At 43.8% G+C, this 18615-nt stretch overlaps 1 long non-coding RNA gene across 1 annotated transcript; it reads left to right on the plus strand.

Annotated features, from left to right (window-relative positions):
• Window positions 1-358: 358 nt before the first annotated feature.
• LOC131402499 (uncharacterized) lies at window positions 359-3386 on the plus strand. The gene is made up of 3 exons (XR_009218720.1): window positions 359-444; window positions 2914-2949; window positions 3323-3386. It is a non-coding gene; the product is annotated as an uncharacterized LOC131402499 (long non-coding RNA).
• The last annotated feature ends 15229 nt before the right edge of the window (window positions 3387-18615 follow it).

Consider the following 18615-nt stretch of genomic DNA (forward strand, 5'->3'; position numbering starts at 1 on the left):
GGCCTGAAAATCTCCCGAGCCCTGAATGAAGTGTGGGAATTGTTTACCAGTCAGCGAGCCACTTACAGGGGCCATAAATGACAAGATTGTTTAAAGGGTCCGGAGTCACCAAAAAGTCTCTGTCCAGCCAAGTGAGTTGAGCGAGTCAAGTGCACACAGCACGGAGCTGCTTCTCCCATCTTGGGGAGCAGGTGACTGGACAGGAATCGGGAAAATCCAGTCTCAGCCAACAGTTACAGTTAAATCAGTAAATACGAAAAAGAAAAGTAAGTGGGGTGGGCTTTCCTTCCATCACCTGTATTACTCCCTGTAAAAGGCCTCAAAAGCAGTCTTTGTTTTTTTTTTCCGTTAGAACAGAAAAGTGTCTGTGGGGCTCAAGTTTGAGTTGAAACCAGGCGCAGGGTCCACCTGTCCTCGCTGATCCGTGGATTTCTGTGTGACCAGGTGAGTACCCTGTGGACCTCGTACCAACAGGTTCCAGCAGCCTCCGCTGTGCAGAAGACCTGCCAGTGGGCTTTCCTGGGCTCAGGTTGTCAGCACAAGGACTCACTGAGAGTGAGGGTATCATGAGGAAAATTATTTATGTTTGATGGATTATATTCAAGGGAAAGATGGTAAGGTTTGTGAGGCTCTGTGTGTGTAAATAATTCAGAAAATACAGTTATTTGCAAAGAAGAACACATTAAACAAATATATGTAAATAAGTGTAAATATGTGTAACAGTAAAGAAATATAGACTTACCTGCATTCCGAATTCTCAAAAGTCAGGATTTCATATATAAATATAAATATATAAATGTTTTACGTGTATATGTAGTATTACAAGACATCTCATTAAATATTAGCAGGGATGCTCAGCAACATTCCTCAGGCCTATTCAATTTGACTTCTAAAGACCTGTAAATGCTCCACAAAGATTCAAAATCTTACAGACACCTGGAGAAAAATATGATTTGAACTTCTTTATGTTAGTAACAGAAATGTAAAGTTAAATTGACCAGCAGCCGGATTTATTTTCAGCATACTGTTGTTGTTTATGAGATTTCAAATCATTTGGAGGAATATTAAGCAACACCTTTTAGATAGAAGGGTAGGGCACTAGTCTCCAAAAAGATTGTCCTCTCCACCTCACATTCTAAAGGGAATTAACTTTGCTTCTTGAATCCTTTCTGAAATAACAGTCTGGTGATTCACGTTGAAGACAATCTTGTTAAGTAATTTTATATATAATTGTTGGCCTCTCCTAATTGTGTGTGTATGTCTGTGTGCCTTTTTCATTCTAGCATTCCTGGGACGTTCTTGAGGGAATGTGTGCTTGTCATGCAGTAGATATTCTTTGAGTGCACAATTTATGGTGACCCACCATCCTCATTTATTCAGAACAGAGGGGTTTTCCAGGACACAGGACATTTAGCGTTCAGACCAGGATGAGCCAGGCCCTGGGCCAGATGCGTGGGGACCTGGAGAACCAAACAGACCTTGTCCCACCTCCATGGGATTTATATTCTGTTAGGGAATTTGGATTGTAGACAGTTAATGATGAGAGTGATGTGGGAGTTTGGCACAAGGGGACTAAACCGGAGGGGGCAGGGAAGCGCTCTTGAGAAGGACTGATATTTAGCTTGAGAGCTGGAGTTGGGACTGGATTTAGGTGGTTGGAGGGTTAGACTGGAGTGAGGGTGTGGGAGTGTGTTCAAGAGAGCGTTTCAGGCAGAGGGACCCGCAGGAGGACACCCCTGAAGCAGAGAGCCTGGTGTGTCCATGACCTGAAAGAGGGATGGCTGAGCTGAGTCAACACAGGGGGAGAGATGTGAGCCAGACCAGCGAGGGGAACAGGCTGGACCAGGTCAGGCGTGACTTTGGACTCTGTTCTAAGACCAGTGGGAAGACACTGGAGAGGTGCGAGCAGATGGGTGATGTGATTGGCGTTTGGTCTAAGCACGTGGGTTAAAATGGACTTGAGGCTTAAGAATGAAGACTTAAGAGGCAGATAGGCGGTGTTGGGAAGAAGGTTACGAATAAGGTGATTGTTCCCTAGGCCTGGGTGATGGCTGTGTAGTAGGAAAGAAGTAGAAAGAGAAGACCTTGGAGTGTAGAACCGCGAGAAGGTAACGGTACTTTCTTGCTTGGATGTGTCAGATGGCACAGGGCAGTGACTGTGCTCCTCGCTGCTGTCCGTGCAGACCTGCAGGCGCCCCCTCACCCAGGTCTGTGTGTTCACCCCACTTAGCCACTCACAGGCCCCCCTCCACATCTTAAAGGAAGTCAGGCCTTACTTGTGAGGGGGTTGTCTCAGACGGGTGACACCGAGGAGAGCCCCTCCAGGCATCAGGGCAGCCCCTTCAGCCTCTCCCTCAGCCTCCTCCCCCTCCACTCTCTCGCTTTCCACCCTCAGAAGGACCCCTGCTCAATATTCCACGTCCCCATGTTCTACCTCCCTCAGGCTTGAGAAGGTTGGGCAGCCAGTGGGGTGGACATTGTCTGTACCTTCCACTCTGACCCCCGCAGGTCCCGGGCTGAACAGAGAGCGACTCTACTGGGAGCTGAGCCATGAGAGCCAGGGCGTCCCCCACCTGGGCTCCTTCATCCTGGATGGGGACAGCTTCTACGTCAGTGTTGAGGGGCTTGGCTACAGCCGTGCTTTCTGTCCCTATCATAGTTCTGTGTTGCCTCCATTGCTCTAAAGTGAGCTGTGATCCATCTCTGTCTCCTTCTGGTCGGGGTGCAGTCTTCTGGGGTGATGACTGGGGCCAGCCACCTTCCATCTCGTTTCATCCCCCCTGAACACCCCTCCCCTCTTCCTCTCTGCTTTTCCCTAAGCTTTTCCCACAAAGCTCCCTACATCCTCCCTCTCCCTTAATCCTTTATGTTCACCCCAGCTCTTGCTCAGCTCCTCTCACCTTCTCTCCACAGCTGACACCTATGGAGCTGTGGCCCTGACTACTACCAGTGAGTATTCCTGGCCCTCATCTCCTGGGTTCCATCCCCATTTGGGGTTGGGGAGCAGTGGTTCTCCTGCACCCACTGTCCTTGGTGAGAGAAGGACCTGGAAGGGCCCTAACTCATCCCTTCTCTCTCTCCCGTGTTCTGGTGGAGAGTTCCAGCCCAGGGTGAGAAAGCCTTAGTGACAGACGTGTTCTCCACCACATTTAAACCAATTAAAGTGGTTTTCACTTTAATTCTCCTAAAGCCTCGCGCTTGGTCCTCCTTTTCCAGGTATCCCGTATGTCTGTCCAGTGTTCTGCCCGTCCATGTGTCTCTCCTCTGTGTTCAGTCTCTCTTGTTCACCTATCTCTCTCTCTTGGGCTCCTCTCATCCACAGGCTTGCTCATCCCTCTACTCACACAGTCACCCCTCCCCTCACTCTCATTTATGCTTCACCTGTGAATGGTGGTCCTGGCACAGCCACTGCTGGAGCCCGGGTGAGCCTGGGGGCTCCTCCCACTCTGTCCCTCCCTGATGACAGCCCTCGCCACAGCTCCCGAGCCGGCCACCACGTCCCTGCATACTTCATCATCACCTGTGCCACCAGAAGCCACCACAGGTGTCTGGGGGCCCCTTTTCCTTCCCAAGAGAAGCTCTCCAGCCCTACTCCTCCACCAGCCAGTTGTGATCCAGGAGCTGGGCAGCCACAGTGTGAGATTCTGGTTTTGAGGAAATGGTGCTGATCACAAAGATTATACCGACGGTTCAGTCTGAGGCCAGCCCTCAGAGAGCCCCTAGTCTTGTGAAATTAACACACCAATATAACACTGTGTGGGAGGTTTCGGGAAGAGGCACTGGCATAGTTTGCAGAGGAAGAGCTTGCTAGAGAAAGTTTCACCTGAATAGAGTCTTTAAGAATGAGCAGGAGAGACCCAGGCAGGTAGAGGATGAAGAGTTTTTCTGGCAGAGAGGATTCCATGAGCAAAGGCTTGCACCAGAAACAATATGCCATATGCGGAGAATTGACACGAATTTGGGTTGCGTGAAGCATAAAGTTTAACCCGCAGTAGATGGATAAAATGAGACTGAAAGGTCAGCAGGAGCCAGATTGAGTAGAGCCTTGAGTGCCAGGTCAAGAAGGTTGAACTAAACACTGAAGGCCATAGGGAGCCATGGGTGGTACTGGAGCAGTGGTGGCCCTAGTGAGGTATTCATTTCAGAAAGATTCTTCTAGTGGTGCATGTAGAACATCCTTTAGACAGAGCATCCAGTGAGCCTGCTGGGGTGTTGGTCCGGGTGAAGGAAGTTAAGTCCCCTGAGCTGGGACAGGGATGGAGAGGGAGTGTATGTGAGGACCAGTGTTCAAGGTGAATGGGTGTTACTGGGAGGGAGGAGGAGCTGAGCAGATGTGCTGGTTCTGACTTGGGTGACCACACGGGTGGGTGGTGGTGCCCCTGGGAGAGAAGACGACAGATGATAATGAGTGCAGGACTCTGGTCTGGTCTCAGGCCAGCTCTCAGTGCTGGCCATCGCTCTCCCTCTCGTCTTGCAGCTTTGGGGCACAACCTGAAGACCCTCACAGTCACCTTCCCCATCTCCACCCTCCAGTATTCATCAGACAGGAGCAACGGCTCAGCCACGTTCAACTCCACTGAGAGGGTCCTGCAGAGCCTGGGGAGACCCTGGTCCCAGCAGCTCCTGGTGGGTTAAATCCCACCCAGCCCCTCCCCCAACCCCTGTCCCTCCTGCTCCTCCTCCTCCTCCTTCCTCCCCAGCTGGATCCTTGTTCAAGAAGAGCAGCCTGGGCCTCTTCTCCTTGAGTTGCAGACTGGTCTCCCTCAGGTGAGACCCTCCCCTGAGCATTTGCCCCTAATGACCACTTTTGTGACCACCCCTCTCTCAGTCTCCCCACTGACCTCCCATTTCCTCCTTCCTGTTCTGGCCCCCACCCCAGAGGTTTCAGGACCTCTCTCTAGATTCCCCATGTACCTCTCTCCCCAGGCCTGTGAAGGATGGGGGAGCCACCTGTGTGGACGCTGTCTGCACCCACCACCGTGACCCCGTGGGCCACCATGCCTCTGTGCTGGGAGCTGAGAGTCTCCACGTGTCTGCTCTTCCTCTCGGTGGCTCCAGGCTCTGCACCCTGGAGTTTATGCATGCAGAGAGAACACCAGCTGCATTTCCGCAGCATCAGCTGGAACCACAGCAACCCGGAGCCCACATCCTCGGAGTACACTGCCCTGCTGAGGGACACCCAGGACCAGGTGGGGTCTCCCCTGTCCCGTCTCTCCTTGCCCTGAAGGCACCCTCATTCCTCTGCCTGACTTACATCTGTTACATGGTTGTTTCAATCCTTCACATTCCCTGCGTGTCTGGGTTCTCTCAGTTTCCAGAGGTGATGTCCTAGCTGCCTTCCCCATTTCTCACGTGGGTAAACTGAAGCTCAGAAAGGGGAGTATTGTGTCTAAGGTCACACAATGAGTTAGGGGCAGAGCCAGGATTTGAAGTCAGGTCTCCCTTGCCCCAAAGTCTGTGATCTTTCACTGGCTCCAGTGGGGCCCCGCATCCCCAGGAGACCTCCATCTCTCCCACTCCCCCTCGCGTTTGTTCTAGGTCACCAAGCTCTACAGAGGCAGCCAGCTGTGAGACATATTCCACTCCTGCCTGGTCACCGACTTGATGTAGGTTGAGGAGATTGGAAGCATTGGCTGAGCTGGTGACTGATGGCTCTGAGCTCCCGTGACACATCCTTGATCTGGAAGTCACTGACATGGTGCCCATTCTCCCCCACATCCCTATCAGCTAATCTTACCATCTCCTTCCATAGGTTTTTCGGGGGTTGAGAAAAGCATTAACATTTGGGGCCACCAACCTCCAGCATCCTCCTCCTCCTCCTCTTCTGGAGACTTTCAACAAATATCAGCAGTCTAACTGTGCTCTCCAATAGTGGAGCCACTAACCACATGGGGCAATTTAAATTTTTTATACACCTAGTGGGATACGATTCACATATTGTGTGTTGGGGGGGGGCTGTATTTTTTAGGTTTTTCTATATACAATATCTTCTCCTCTGCAAAACAAATAGTTTTACCTCTTCTGTTCCAATCTGGGTTTCTTTTATTCCTTTTTCTTGCCTAATTGCCCTCATTAGAAACTCTAGTACCTGTGATTAACATATCAGATGAGGGAAGACATCATGGCCTTGTCCCTGGTCTTAGGGGGAAATTTTCAGTCTTTCAGCATTGAATATGGTGTTAGCTGTGGGTTTTTCATCGAAGCTATTTATAGGTTGGGAAAGTTTTTTCTATTCCTAATTTGTTGAGTATTTTCTTTTTTAGACATGAAGGGTGTTGTATTTTGTGAAATTCTTTTCTATGTATATGGTCGAGATTATGTGGTATTGGCTGTTATTCTATTAATATGGTGTATTACATAATCAGTTTTCAGATATTAAGCCACCACTCCAACTAGAGGTGAGAGATTCAGACGTTCTCAAGTCTGTCCTGGGCGTGCCACATCCCTGAGCCCTTGTGGCCTTCCAGATGCCCGCAAATACCCTGGAGCTTTTCAAAACCCCCTGTGGACATCTCATTCCCCCAATTTTTCTTCTAAGTTGTTGGCTCACCTCTTGCCTGCCTCAGCTGGTATCACTCCCTCAGGCAACTACAATAGAAAACAATTAGCCCTGATTGTTTTTAGCAAGTGCCCTGGGGACAGACTTTCCTCCCTGGGCAAGCTCTGAGTCTAGTAACGACAAGCCCTGAACATGGGGCGTTTTTGGGGAGCTGCCAGGCAGGTCAGCTAGTTGCAGTTGGGTGGGGAGGGGTCTTTTCAGAGCTCCACACCCATTATGGCTGCTGTGCTGCGGGTTGTCTCAGCCACCATGGTTCTGAGACTGACGGTTTTCACAGTTATGGAGGATATTGTGAGAGCAGGATGGGAATAGTGAAAGTTATAATGCCACAAAGTTTGCTCCCTTTATCAAGATTCCACTGTGTGTCTTCACTAAACCCTTCTCAGATTCTTACAAGCCTTTGATTAATTTCTAGACTTTTGAAAAGTTGATTTCGACCATTTTTACCAGTGTTCTCATTGTTTTTATGCATTTGCAGAAGTCCTTACTCCAAAGGTTCAAAAATGTTCTCCCTATGGTTATTTATTTATAAATTAATTACTTGAAATGAAATTACATGAAAAATTCAGTTCCTCACTCACACACACTAGCCACATTTTAAGTGCTCAATAACAACATGGGGCTAATAATGAGTGTATTTGGTAGTGCAGACAAATGTTTACATTATTGCAGAAAGTTCTCTTGAACAGGACCCAGAAGCAGGGAATCTAGAATCAGGGTAGAATTCTAGACACCCTTGTTCATATTTGTGCCCTTCCAAGTCTGTCCCCCACAGTAACCACACTGGAGTGGACTCCCTGTGTACCTTGCCGCCTTGGCATAGAGACTGGACAGAGTTGCCATCTATGAGGAATTCCTGCAGCTGACCCAGAATGGTACCCAGCTGCAGAACTTGACCCTGGACAGGAAGAGTGTCCTTGGGGATGGTAAGGCTCCCTGGTCATTGGGAAAGGAAGTGAGGCCTTTCTGGGGACTCTGGATGCCTGGGGCTGAGAGAGCATTGAACTTTCTCAGGCTGGCAGGAGGTGGCATAGTCCCCCAGTCTTTACCCACCCTTGAGAGAGAGAAAAGGACACCAGTGTAATGTAGGAGGCCCTCACCTTCTCCTAGACAGTCTGTGACCTCATACTAGTCACCTCCCCTCTCTGGACTTTTGTTTCCTCATCTCTGCACTGAAACCCACTGGGCCAGATGGTCAGTGAGGGCCTCCAGCTGTGTGTGAAGCAGACTTAACAGGTTTGGGCGTCATGTGGTTTCTGATCCACAGGCTATAGTTTGCCAAGTCCCGCTCTAGATGAGCACCAATGCGCTAGAACTTTCTGCAGTGGTGGAATGTTCTATATCTGTGCTGAACAGTGCATAGCCGCATGTGGCTGTTGAGTGCTCGAAGGATGATATTGGGACTGGTCTTTATTGTTACTGAGTTTTAATGTTACTGAGGTACCAGAATTTTTATTTTATTTAACTAAAATTAATTTTAATTCAAAAAGAGACTTGTTGCTGCTCCATATCAGACAGGACACCTGTAAGAGGTTGTCTGGATAGAGGTACAAGAAGGGGGACATGCACCCTCCCACCAAGCCCACTGGGTGCTGTGTGTCTTACCCTCCTGGAGTTTATGTTGTAGCTGGCAATAACAAGAATAGAGAATTGAAACTTCTCAATTAATTGATGTGAACAAACTCATACTTGCAGGCGGAAATCAGAGAAGACTTCCTGCAGGATATTACATTGTAGGTTAATCCTAGAAAATGAATATTAAGCAAATAGATAAAGGAGAAGGGGATGAATGTGTTTCTAGGCAGGGAAGAACACTTTTGAGTGGGAATTTACAAATTTAGAGAGATCCCATAGGCTTGTCAACTGTGATGACCCATTCTCCCCCCGGCCGTCATAAGAAAGTCCAGCTCAAATTCAGTCCTCTGTGCCCAGAGGTATGAATTTGGTTTAATTTATTAAACTTTTGTTCTGTGATAATGGCCTTGGATTTTGTAGGAATGTGTGGTCACATTTTAGAGATGGAAACTAAAATGGGGTGAAACATGATGATGTCTACTTGACTTTAATATTTCACTGAAAACATGGGATGAATCAAGGTTGGCAAGTGTTAATAATTTATACATTGATAAAATGTTGTTTTAATTGGATGGAATATACATGGTTAAATTAGATGATGGATGTTTATGAGACTGTTCCCTTTATTTTTCTGTGTCTAAAAGTTCTATTAAAAAGAGTGAACCACACTCACATGCATTCTCCATTTGATTCACTTCCAGAATATTCTCCCAACAGAGATGACACCTTGACTGAGAAGCCTGGTAAACCTGCAGGAAGCCCCAGCCCAGGGTAGGGGGCGAGTATCTTGATGCTGTGCCTCATCGAAGAGAACCATGCGCACAGGGTCTTGGATGATGAGGAAAGTTGGCCAACCCTTGTCAAGGACGGTTGAGGCACAGTGGGGTCAGCAGGAGCCCTGGGGCAATGACAGGAGGTGGCTCACCCCAGCACTTGTCTCCCCAGACCTCCCCTTCTGGGCCCTCATCCTCATCTGCTTGGCGGGAATCCTGGTGCTCATCACAGGCCTGATCTGCTGTGTCCTGGTAAGCCATGACGTGTTGCTTGTCTTCTTACTATTGGGTTGTAAGAGCTCTCTATATATTATAAATACACGTCCTTTTCTAGGGATATGTTTTGCAGATGTTTTCTCCCAGTCTGTGTGTGGCTTGCCTTCTCCTTCACAACATGAGTCATTGGGTAAATGAAAGTGACAGTCATCATGAGATTCCACCACACTTGAGAATGGCTAAAATTAAAAAGACTGATTATAGCAAGTGTTGTTGAAGATGTCAAGTCACTGAAACTCTCATCGAGTGCTGGTGAAAAATAGCTTGAATGCGTATTTAATAATTACATACGTCTACACAGCAATTCCTCCCCTAGGAATCCATCCAAGGGAAATAAACCCGTATGTCTATACACAGACTTGTACACACATGTTGATAACAACCTATTTATAGTATACAAAAACGGAAAACAACCCAAATGTCCATCTACTGGTGAACAGATACACAAAGTGTGGTATTTCCCCACAGTGGAATACTATATAACCATAAAAAAGAATGAATTATTTTTTTCTTTTTTAATTATTTTATTGAAATTATAAAGGGTTTTAACATTGTGTAATTTTGGGTGTTCATTATTTGTGAATTTCTGTATAGATTGCATGGTGCTCACCAACAGTAGTCTAACTTTCATCCATCACCATGCATATGTGCCCCTTTAACTCTTTCACTCAACCCCCAACCCCCATTCCCTCTGGTAACCACTAATCTGTTCTCTTTATCCCTATGTATGTTTATCTTGTACATATGAGTGAAATAATGCATATTTGTCTTTGTCTGGCTTATTTCATTTAACATCTTACCCTCCAGGTCCATCCAGGTTGTTGCAAACAGGACGATCTTGTCTTTTGTTTCTGGCTGAGTAGTATTCCATTGTATATAACACATACCACATCTTCTTTATCCATTCATCTGTAGCAGGGCACTTGGGTTGCTTCCATGTCGACTATTGTGAATAATGCCTCAGTGAACACAGGGGTGCATAAATCTCTTTGAATTGTTGATTTCAATTTCTTTCGATAAATACCCAGTAGTGGGATAGCTGAAAAGTATGGTATTTCTATTTTTAATTTTTTGAGAAATCTCCATACTGTTTTCCCTGGTGGCTGCACCAGTTTGCATTCCCACCAGCAGTGTGTGAGGGTGCCCTTTTCTCCTTATCCTCTCCAACATTTGTTATTTTTTGTCTTGGGAATTATAGCCATTCTGACAGGTGTAAAGTGATCTCTCATTGTAGTTTTGATTTGAATATCCCTAATAATTAGTGATGTTATACATCTTTTCATGTGTCTGTTGGCCTTCCGTATATCTTCTTTGGAAAAATGTCTGTTCATATCCTCTGCCCATTTTTAGATTGGATTGTCTGTTTGTTTGTTGTTGGGTTGTATGAGTTGTTTATATATTTTGGAGATTAATCTCTTGTCAGATATATGATTTGCAAATATTTTCTCCCAGTTGGTGGGTTTTCTTTTCCTTTTTTTTTTTGTGAGGAAGATCAGCCCTGAGCTAACATCCGTCCTAATCCTCCTCTTTTTTTCTGAGGAATACCGGCTCTGAGCTAACATCTATTGCCAATCCCCCTCCTTTTTTTCCCCCAAAGTCCTAGTTGATGGGTGTATGTCATAATTGCAGATCCTTCTAGTTGCTGTATGTGGGACGCAGCCTCAGCATGGCCGGACAAGCAGTGCATCTATACGCGTCCAGGATCCGAACCTGGGCCGCCAATAGCGGAGCGCGCACACTTAACCACTAAGCCATGGGGCCAGCCCTGTCTTTTCGTTTTGTTCATCGTTTCCTTTGCCTTGCAGAAGCCTTTTAGTCTCATGTAGTCCCATTTGTATATTTTTTCTTTTCTTTCCCTTGCCTGAGTAGACATGTTATTGGGAAGGGTGCTGCTAAGACCGATGTCAAAGACTGTACTGCGTATATTTTCTTCTAGGAGTTTTATGGTTTCAAGTGTTAAATTCAAGTCTTTTATCCATTTCGAGTTAATTTTTGTGTATGGTGGAAGATAACGATCTACTTTCATTCTTTTGCATGTGGCTGTCCAGTTTTCCCAACAGCATTTATTGAAGAGACTTTCCTTTCTCCATTGTATGATCTTGGCTCCTTCGTCAGAGATTAACTGACCACAGATGTGTGGGTTTCTTTCTGGGCTTTCAGTTCTGTTCCATTGATCTATGAGTCTGCTTGTGTGCCAGTACCATGCCATTTTGATTACTATAGCTATGTAATATATTTTCAAGTTAGGATTGTGATGCCTCCAGCTTTGTTCTTTCTTCTCAGGATTGCTTTGGCTGTTCGAGGTCTTTTGTTATTCCATATATATTTTAGGATTCTGTGTTCTATTTCTATGAAGAAGGTCCTTGGGATTCTGATTGGGATTGCATTGAATCTGTAGATTACTTTAGGTAATCTACAGATTCAATGGACATTTTAACTGTGTTTATTCTTCCAATCCATGTGCATGGAATATCTTCCCATTACTTCAGGTCATCATTGATTTCTTTCAATAATGTCTTCTAGTTTTCATTGTATAGGTCTTTAACCTCTTTGGTTAAATTTATCCCTAGACACTTTTTTCTATTTGTTGCAATTGTAAATGGGATTGTATTCTTGAGTTCTCTTTCTGTTAGTTCATTATTAGAGTATAGAATTGCAACTGATTTGGTAAGTTGATTTTGTACGCTGCAACTTTGCTGTAGTTGTTGATTATTTCCAATAGTTTTCTGATGGATTCTTTAGGGTTTTCTATATTTACAATCATGTCATCTGCAAACAGCAAGAGTTTCATTTCTTCCTTTCCAATTTGGATTCCTTTTATTTCTTTTTCCAGCCTAATTGCTCTGGCCAAAACATCCAGTACTATGTTGAATGGGAGTGGCGATAATGGGCACATTTGTCTTCTTCCTGTTCTCAGAGGAGTGGCTTTAAGTTTTTCACCATTAAGTATGATGTTGGCTGTGGGTTTGTGATATATGGCCTTTATTGTGTTGAGGTACTTTCCTTCTATACCCATTTTATTGAGAGTTATTATCATAAATGGATGTTGGATCTTGTCAAATCCTTTCTCTGCATCTGTGGAGAGGATCATGTGACTTTTATTCCTCATTTTGTAAATGTGGTGCATCACATTGATTGATTTGCGGATGTTTAACCATCCCGGCATCCCTGGTATAAATTCCACTTGATCATGGTATATGATCCTTTTACTATATTGCTGTGTTCGATTTGCTGATATTTAGTTGAGAATTTTTGCATCTGTGTTCATCAGTGATATTGGCCTGTAATATTCCTTCTTTGTGCTATCCTTATCTGCTTTTGCTGTCAGGGTGATGTTAGCCTCATAGAATGAATTAGGAAGTGTTCCATCTTCTTCAACTGTTTAGAATAGTTTGAGAAGCATGGGTATTAAATCTTGTTTGAATATCTGGTAGAATTCTCCAGAGAAGCCATCTGGTCCTGGACTTTTGTTTTTTGGGAGGTTTTTGATGAGCATTTTGATCTCTTTACTTGTGATTGGTCTGTTCATTTACTCTATTTCTTCTTGATTCAGCTTTGGGAGGTTGTAGGAATCTAAGAATTTATCTATTTCTTTTAGGTTATCCTGTTTGGTGGCATGTAAGTTGTTCAGTGTATTCTCTGATTGTCCTTTTGATTTCTGTGATGTCTGTTGTAATTTCTCCTCTTTCATTTCTAATTTTATGTCTTTTAGCCTTCTCTCTTTTTTTCTTAGTGAGTCTGGCTAAGGGTCTGTCAATTTTGTTTCAGTCTTCTCAAAGAACCAGCTCTTTGTTTTATTGATCCTTTCTACTGTTTTTTTAGTCTCTATTTCATTTATTTCTGCTCTAATTTTTATTATTTCCCTCATTCTGCTGACTTTGGGCTTCATTTGTTCTTCATTTTCTGGTTCTATTAGGTGTAGTTTAAGGTTACTTATTTGGCATTTTTCTTGTTTGTTGAGTTGCGTTTGTATTGCTATGAATTTCCTTCTTAGAACTGCATCCCATAAGAGTTGTTTTGTTGTCTTTTCATTGTCATTTGTCTTCAGGTATTTTTTGATTTCTCCTTTGATTTGTTCATTGATCCAGTGGTTCTTCAGTCGTGTGTTCTTTAGTCTCACCATATTTGTGACTACCCCATCCCTTTTCTTGTAGTTGATTTCTAGTGTCATAGCATTGTGGTCAGAAAAGAAGCATGATATGATTTCAATCTTAAATTTATTCAGGCTTGCCTTGTTTCACAACATATGGTCTATCTTTGAGAATGTTCCATGTGCACTTAAGAAGAATGTGTATTCTGCTGTTTTGGGAGGGTATGCTCTACATATATCAATTAAGTTCATCTGATCATATGTTTCATTTAATTCCACTATTTACTTGTTGCCTTTCTCTGCATGATCTATCCGTGGATGTAAGTGGGGTGGTCAGGTCCCCTGCTATTATTGTGTTGCTGTTAATTTTTCCCTTTAGGTCTATTAATAGTTGCTTTATATTCCTTTGTGCTACTGTGTTAGGTGCATATATCTTTATAAGTATTATGTCCTCTTGGTGGAAAGTCCCCTTTATCATTATATACTGCCACTCTTTGTCTCTCATAGTCTTTTTTATCTTGAAGTCTGCTTTGTCTGATATAAGTATGGCAACACCTACTTTCTTTTATTTGCCATTTGCTTGGAGTATTGTCTCTCATCCCTTCATTCTGAGCCTGTTTGTTTTTAGAGCTGAGATGTGTTTCCTGGAGGCAGCATATTGTTGGGTCTTGTTTTCTAATCCACCCCACCACTCTGTGTCTGTTCCTTGGAGAATTCAATCGATTTACATTTAGAGTGATTATTGATACATGAGTGCTTAATCCCACCTAATCTATATTTCCATTATTCCTCTTCCTTTGTGTTTCTGACTGCCATTTCATTTTGGGGTTTTTCTGTGGATGTTTCTCTTTTTTTATGATATATGGCTCTGCTCTGATTTTTTGTTTGCTGGTTACTGTGAGGTTTGTATGAAGATCTCATAGATGAGATAGTCCATCTTCTGATAGCCTCTTATCTCCATTAATCTAAGCAGGTTCCATCCCTTTCCTCTTCTCCTTCTGAGTTATTGTTGTCACAAGTTATTCATTTTTATGTTGTGCGTTTGTGACTAACTTGAAGTGTTTATAGTTACTTTTGATGCTTTCCTTCCCTTCTTCTTTTAAGTTATAATTATTTTCTACCCTGTTGTGAAACAGAGCTGTAGCTTTTTGATTTTGTCTGTCTATTTATCTCTTTGCTCAAAGATTTGTAGACATTTGCCTTCTTTTTGTTTCAGGTATGAGGGCGTTCTTGATCATTGCTTGTATGGGAGATCTAGTGGTGATGAACTCCCTCAGCCTTTGTTTATCTGGGAAAACTTTTATTTCTCCATTGTATCATAAGGATCGTTTCACTGGATAGAGTATTCTTGGCTGAAAGTTTTTGTCTTTCAGTATTTTTAATATATCATTCCATTCTTTCCTTGCCTGTAAAGTTTCTGCCAAGAAATATGCTGAAAGCCTGATAGGTGTTCCTTTCTAGGTTATTTTCTTCTGTCTTGCTGCCCTTAATATTTTTTCTTTGTCATTGGCTTTTGCCATTTTTACTATTATATGCCTTGGAGAAGGTCTTTTAGCATTGATGTAATTAGGCGTTCTGTTGGCTTCATGTATTTATAACTCCGGTTCTTCCCCAGGTTTGGGAAGTTCTCAGCTCTTATTTCTTTGAACAAGCTCTCTGCTCCTTTCTCCCTCTTTTCTCCCTCTGGAACACCTATAATTCTTAGGTTGCTTTTATAATTGAGTCATATATTTCTCCAAGAATTCCTTCATTTTTGAAAATCTGAGTTCTCTCTCCTCGTCCACTGGAAGCATTTCTATATTTCTATCCTCTAAATCACTAATTCTTTCATCCATAATATCAGCTCTATTTTTTAAAGATTCTAGATTCTTTTTTATCTCATTAATTATGTTCTTCATATCCAGAATTTCTGCTTGTTTTTTTTTTAATAGTTTCAGTCTCTTTGATGAAGTATTCCTTTTCCTCATTAATTTTATTCTTGAGTTCACTGAACTGTCTGAACATTCTTGTAACTTGGTGAGTTTATTCATGACAGTTATTTTGAATTCTCTGTCATTTAGATTGTAAATTTCTGTGACTTCAAGGTTGGTTTCTGGAGATTTGTCATTTCCTTCTGCTCTGAATTGTTACTGTAGTTTCTTATGGTGTTTGATGAACTAATCTTTTGCCTGCGTATTTGTGGTAGTATCAGGTCGCAGATTTCACCTGCTACTGCTGTGGGGGAAGCATGAGCTGTGTTTCTGATCCCACCCCATATGCTGGACGTTGTGTGGGTACAGTGGGTGTTCCAACCCTGTGGAAAAGCATTCACACTGGGCTCAGAGCTCCCGCCACACGGAGGCAAGTACCCAGTTGTGAGAGCGCAGCACTACTATGGGTGTTTGTGCATCTGGGAAAGCATCTGCATGTGCGCGTATATCTGCTGCTGCCTTTTCTCATGCTCATGGCAGCCTCTGTGCTTGGTGGGTGGGGCTTCTTCACGGGTCTGAGCATTGGCCGATCATTGGGACTCCAGTGGCACGGTGGGCTCTCCAGCCATCCAGGAATGCATTCATGTGCGGGTCCAGGGCTGCTGCCAACCCCTCCCAGTGTTGCACCAAGGCACATTCCTACTTTTGGGGATGCAGCAGTACTATTGGCTCTCACGCCAACCTGGGAAGCGCTTGGGCGTGTGCACAGTGCTGCCAGGGAAGGGTTGGGGATAGGAATGACTTCATAGTACGTGCAATGACAAGCATAAATCTCAAAATAATAATGCTGAGTGAAAGAAGACAGTAAAAAATGAGTAGTATATGATCCCATTTATAAAAATTCTTGGAAAATACAGGAAAATCTATAGGGACATACACCAGAACACTGGTTGCCTGGGAATGAGAATGTGTTTGCAAACGGCAGGGAAGGAGGAATTAAAATGAGCGTGAGGAAATTTGGGGAGGATGGGCATTTCTTTTCTTGATTGTGGTGTTGGTTCAATAAGTTATAATCAAAATATATCAAATTATTCACTTTAAATGTATGCAGTTTACTGTATGTCGTTAATACCTCAATTAAGCTAGAACATGCAGGGGAAAGAGAGGGAGAGAGACCCAAAAGAGGGAAAATGGAAGGAAAAGAAGGACTCAGGGTGAAAATTAGGTGGACAAAAGGAAGAGGGAGACACAGGAGGCATCGGGTCTCTGTGGCTTTGGCATCTCCTTCCCCTGGAGTCTCCCATACTGGGCAGCTGACTGGACCATTCTGATGCGCTCTCCTCACCTCACAAGTCACTTGTCTGCCGGCGGAAGAAGGAGGGCAACTATGAGGTCCAGTGTCAATGCCTGGGCTATTACCTGCCTCCTGGCGACCTACGGAAGCTGCGATGACTAGATCTGACTAGATCTGAGGTCCCTTTTTCATAGCTGGGGTCCAGAGAAGCTTGGCTGGAGCAGAACGAAACCACATTGGACAGACACAGGCTCCAAGCCTTTCTAGACTTGGGCCCTGACTGGCTCACAGGGGACTAAGCTGAAAGGTTTCAACTTCCTTAAGTCCTGAAAGTGACTGTAACTTCTGTCCTGTGGTGTCACACCAGTTCATCCCTCAGGGACACCAGAATTGGTGAAACCAGCACAGACATTGCCATCATGTAAAATCGAATCCCCACTTCATTGCAAGGTTTCCCTTCTTAGGAAACTTTGGAACATCCCTCCCCTTGACTCTGTGCAGCCATCACACCCCTCTCGGTTCCTCCATATTCCTCCCCCACTGAAGCACTGGCAGTCTCACGTTCCCCTTTTCTGCTTCATTCTCTGAAGCTCAGATTCACCAGGACTTCCAGATCAATCTCCCTCGATGTCTCCTCTCCCCATTCATGGGTCCTCCATGACGGGAAACAGGCCAAGATGAGAGGAGTGGGTGAGACATGACTCTGCACTCACCTTGGTCCTTGGGAGCTGAAATGACTAGGTGTCTGGAGACCCTGAATCCCAGAGTAACACCAAGGCTCTGGGAATAGAGTATCTGCTCTGGATATAAAAGTGAATAAAACTCGGGGCGGGGGGAATCGGAGGGAAAAGAAAGAGTCTTTTTTCATCTTTCTCTGTACAGAGTCCAACTAGCCTCACAGCAGAGGCTCCCCAACAAGCAGCCCAGAGCATCCCAGGCATGAGGCAGGCTGCGCTGTTCTGCAGTGGGTCTGTGGGAACAGATTACATTATCTGTACACACTGTGCAGACGACCACAGCTGAAGACACCCAAGGGCTGAGAATTAAAGTCACAGTCATGACACTCTCTCAGATTTCTTGTGTGTGAGCTTCACATTCTCAATCTTAAGCTGTGATTCTCTGAGAATGCACACTCTGAAGATTCTAATGATTAATAATATTAATATATTATTATTATACATTGCATACATCATACATTATACACTGTACATTATAATTATAAATTGATGTATAATTATTATTATACATTAATATATTATGATATATTACATTATTATAATAATATGATAATGATTAATAATAGTTATCATTATTGACTTTAATTTCTGCTAAGCAACATGACTGGCAAGCTCTGCGTGTATTATCTCAGTTACAGTCACCATTTTTAGGGTTTTATTCCCATTTTAAGCTAAAGATATGGAGGCTCAGAAATATTAAGTAACTTGACAAAGAAGGAAAAAAATTACTCCAAAGCTAAATTAAACACCTATTCAAACTATGTGTCAAAGAAAGAAAGACGTTATCGGACCTACAAACAGACTCAAAGTTGACCTCCCACAGGCCTGCAGTGAAAGAACCAGTAATGAATGTGCATCAGGAAGAAGAAATGTGAACCCAGGAAAACAAAACAGGAGTCATGAGGAAAGGAAAAAACAGTCTGTCTAATTTAGTATTAGTTTTAAAACAAGACATTAAAAACACATTCGAACCAAAATTCCAGATGATTACCACATGGAAGAATAGAGGAGAGAAGATTTAGCTAAAAAATAACTCATTTTTTAGGGAAGATATAAATACTAAGATACTCTATTATTGTTTAACACATTGCTCTCAGAAACTGATAAATCTGTGGGACAAAAGTAAGTAATGATAAAGAGGATTTGAAGAGTGCAACATACTCAACCAGGCAAATAGACAAATCCCAACACACTGGCTGATTTTGAGACTTGTGATGCTGAAAATGGTCCTTCTCCTGACAGCATGATACGGCAATGGGACATCAATTTTCATGAATCAAATTTCCAACACATACAAATCTAAAAGAAGGGAAAATCCAGTATTTCATTATATGCAACTGTGATTCAACATGCAACAAATACCAGAAAAATAGAGACCCAGAAGTAGGTGTCTTTTTTGAG

Source organism: Diceros bicornis, unplaced genomic scaffold (genome assembly GCF_020826845.1).
Source record: "Diceros bicornis minor isolate mBicDic1 unplaced genomic scaffold, mDicBic1.mat.cur scaffold_117_ctg1, whole genome shotgun sequence".
Lineage (NCBI taxonomy): Eukaryota > Metazoa > Chordata > Mammalia > Perissodactyla > Rhinocerotidae > Diceros > Diceros bicornis.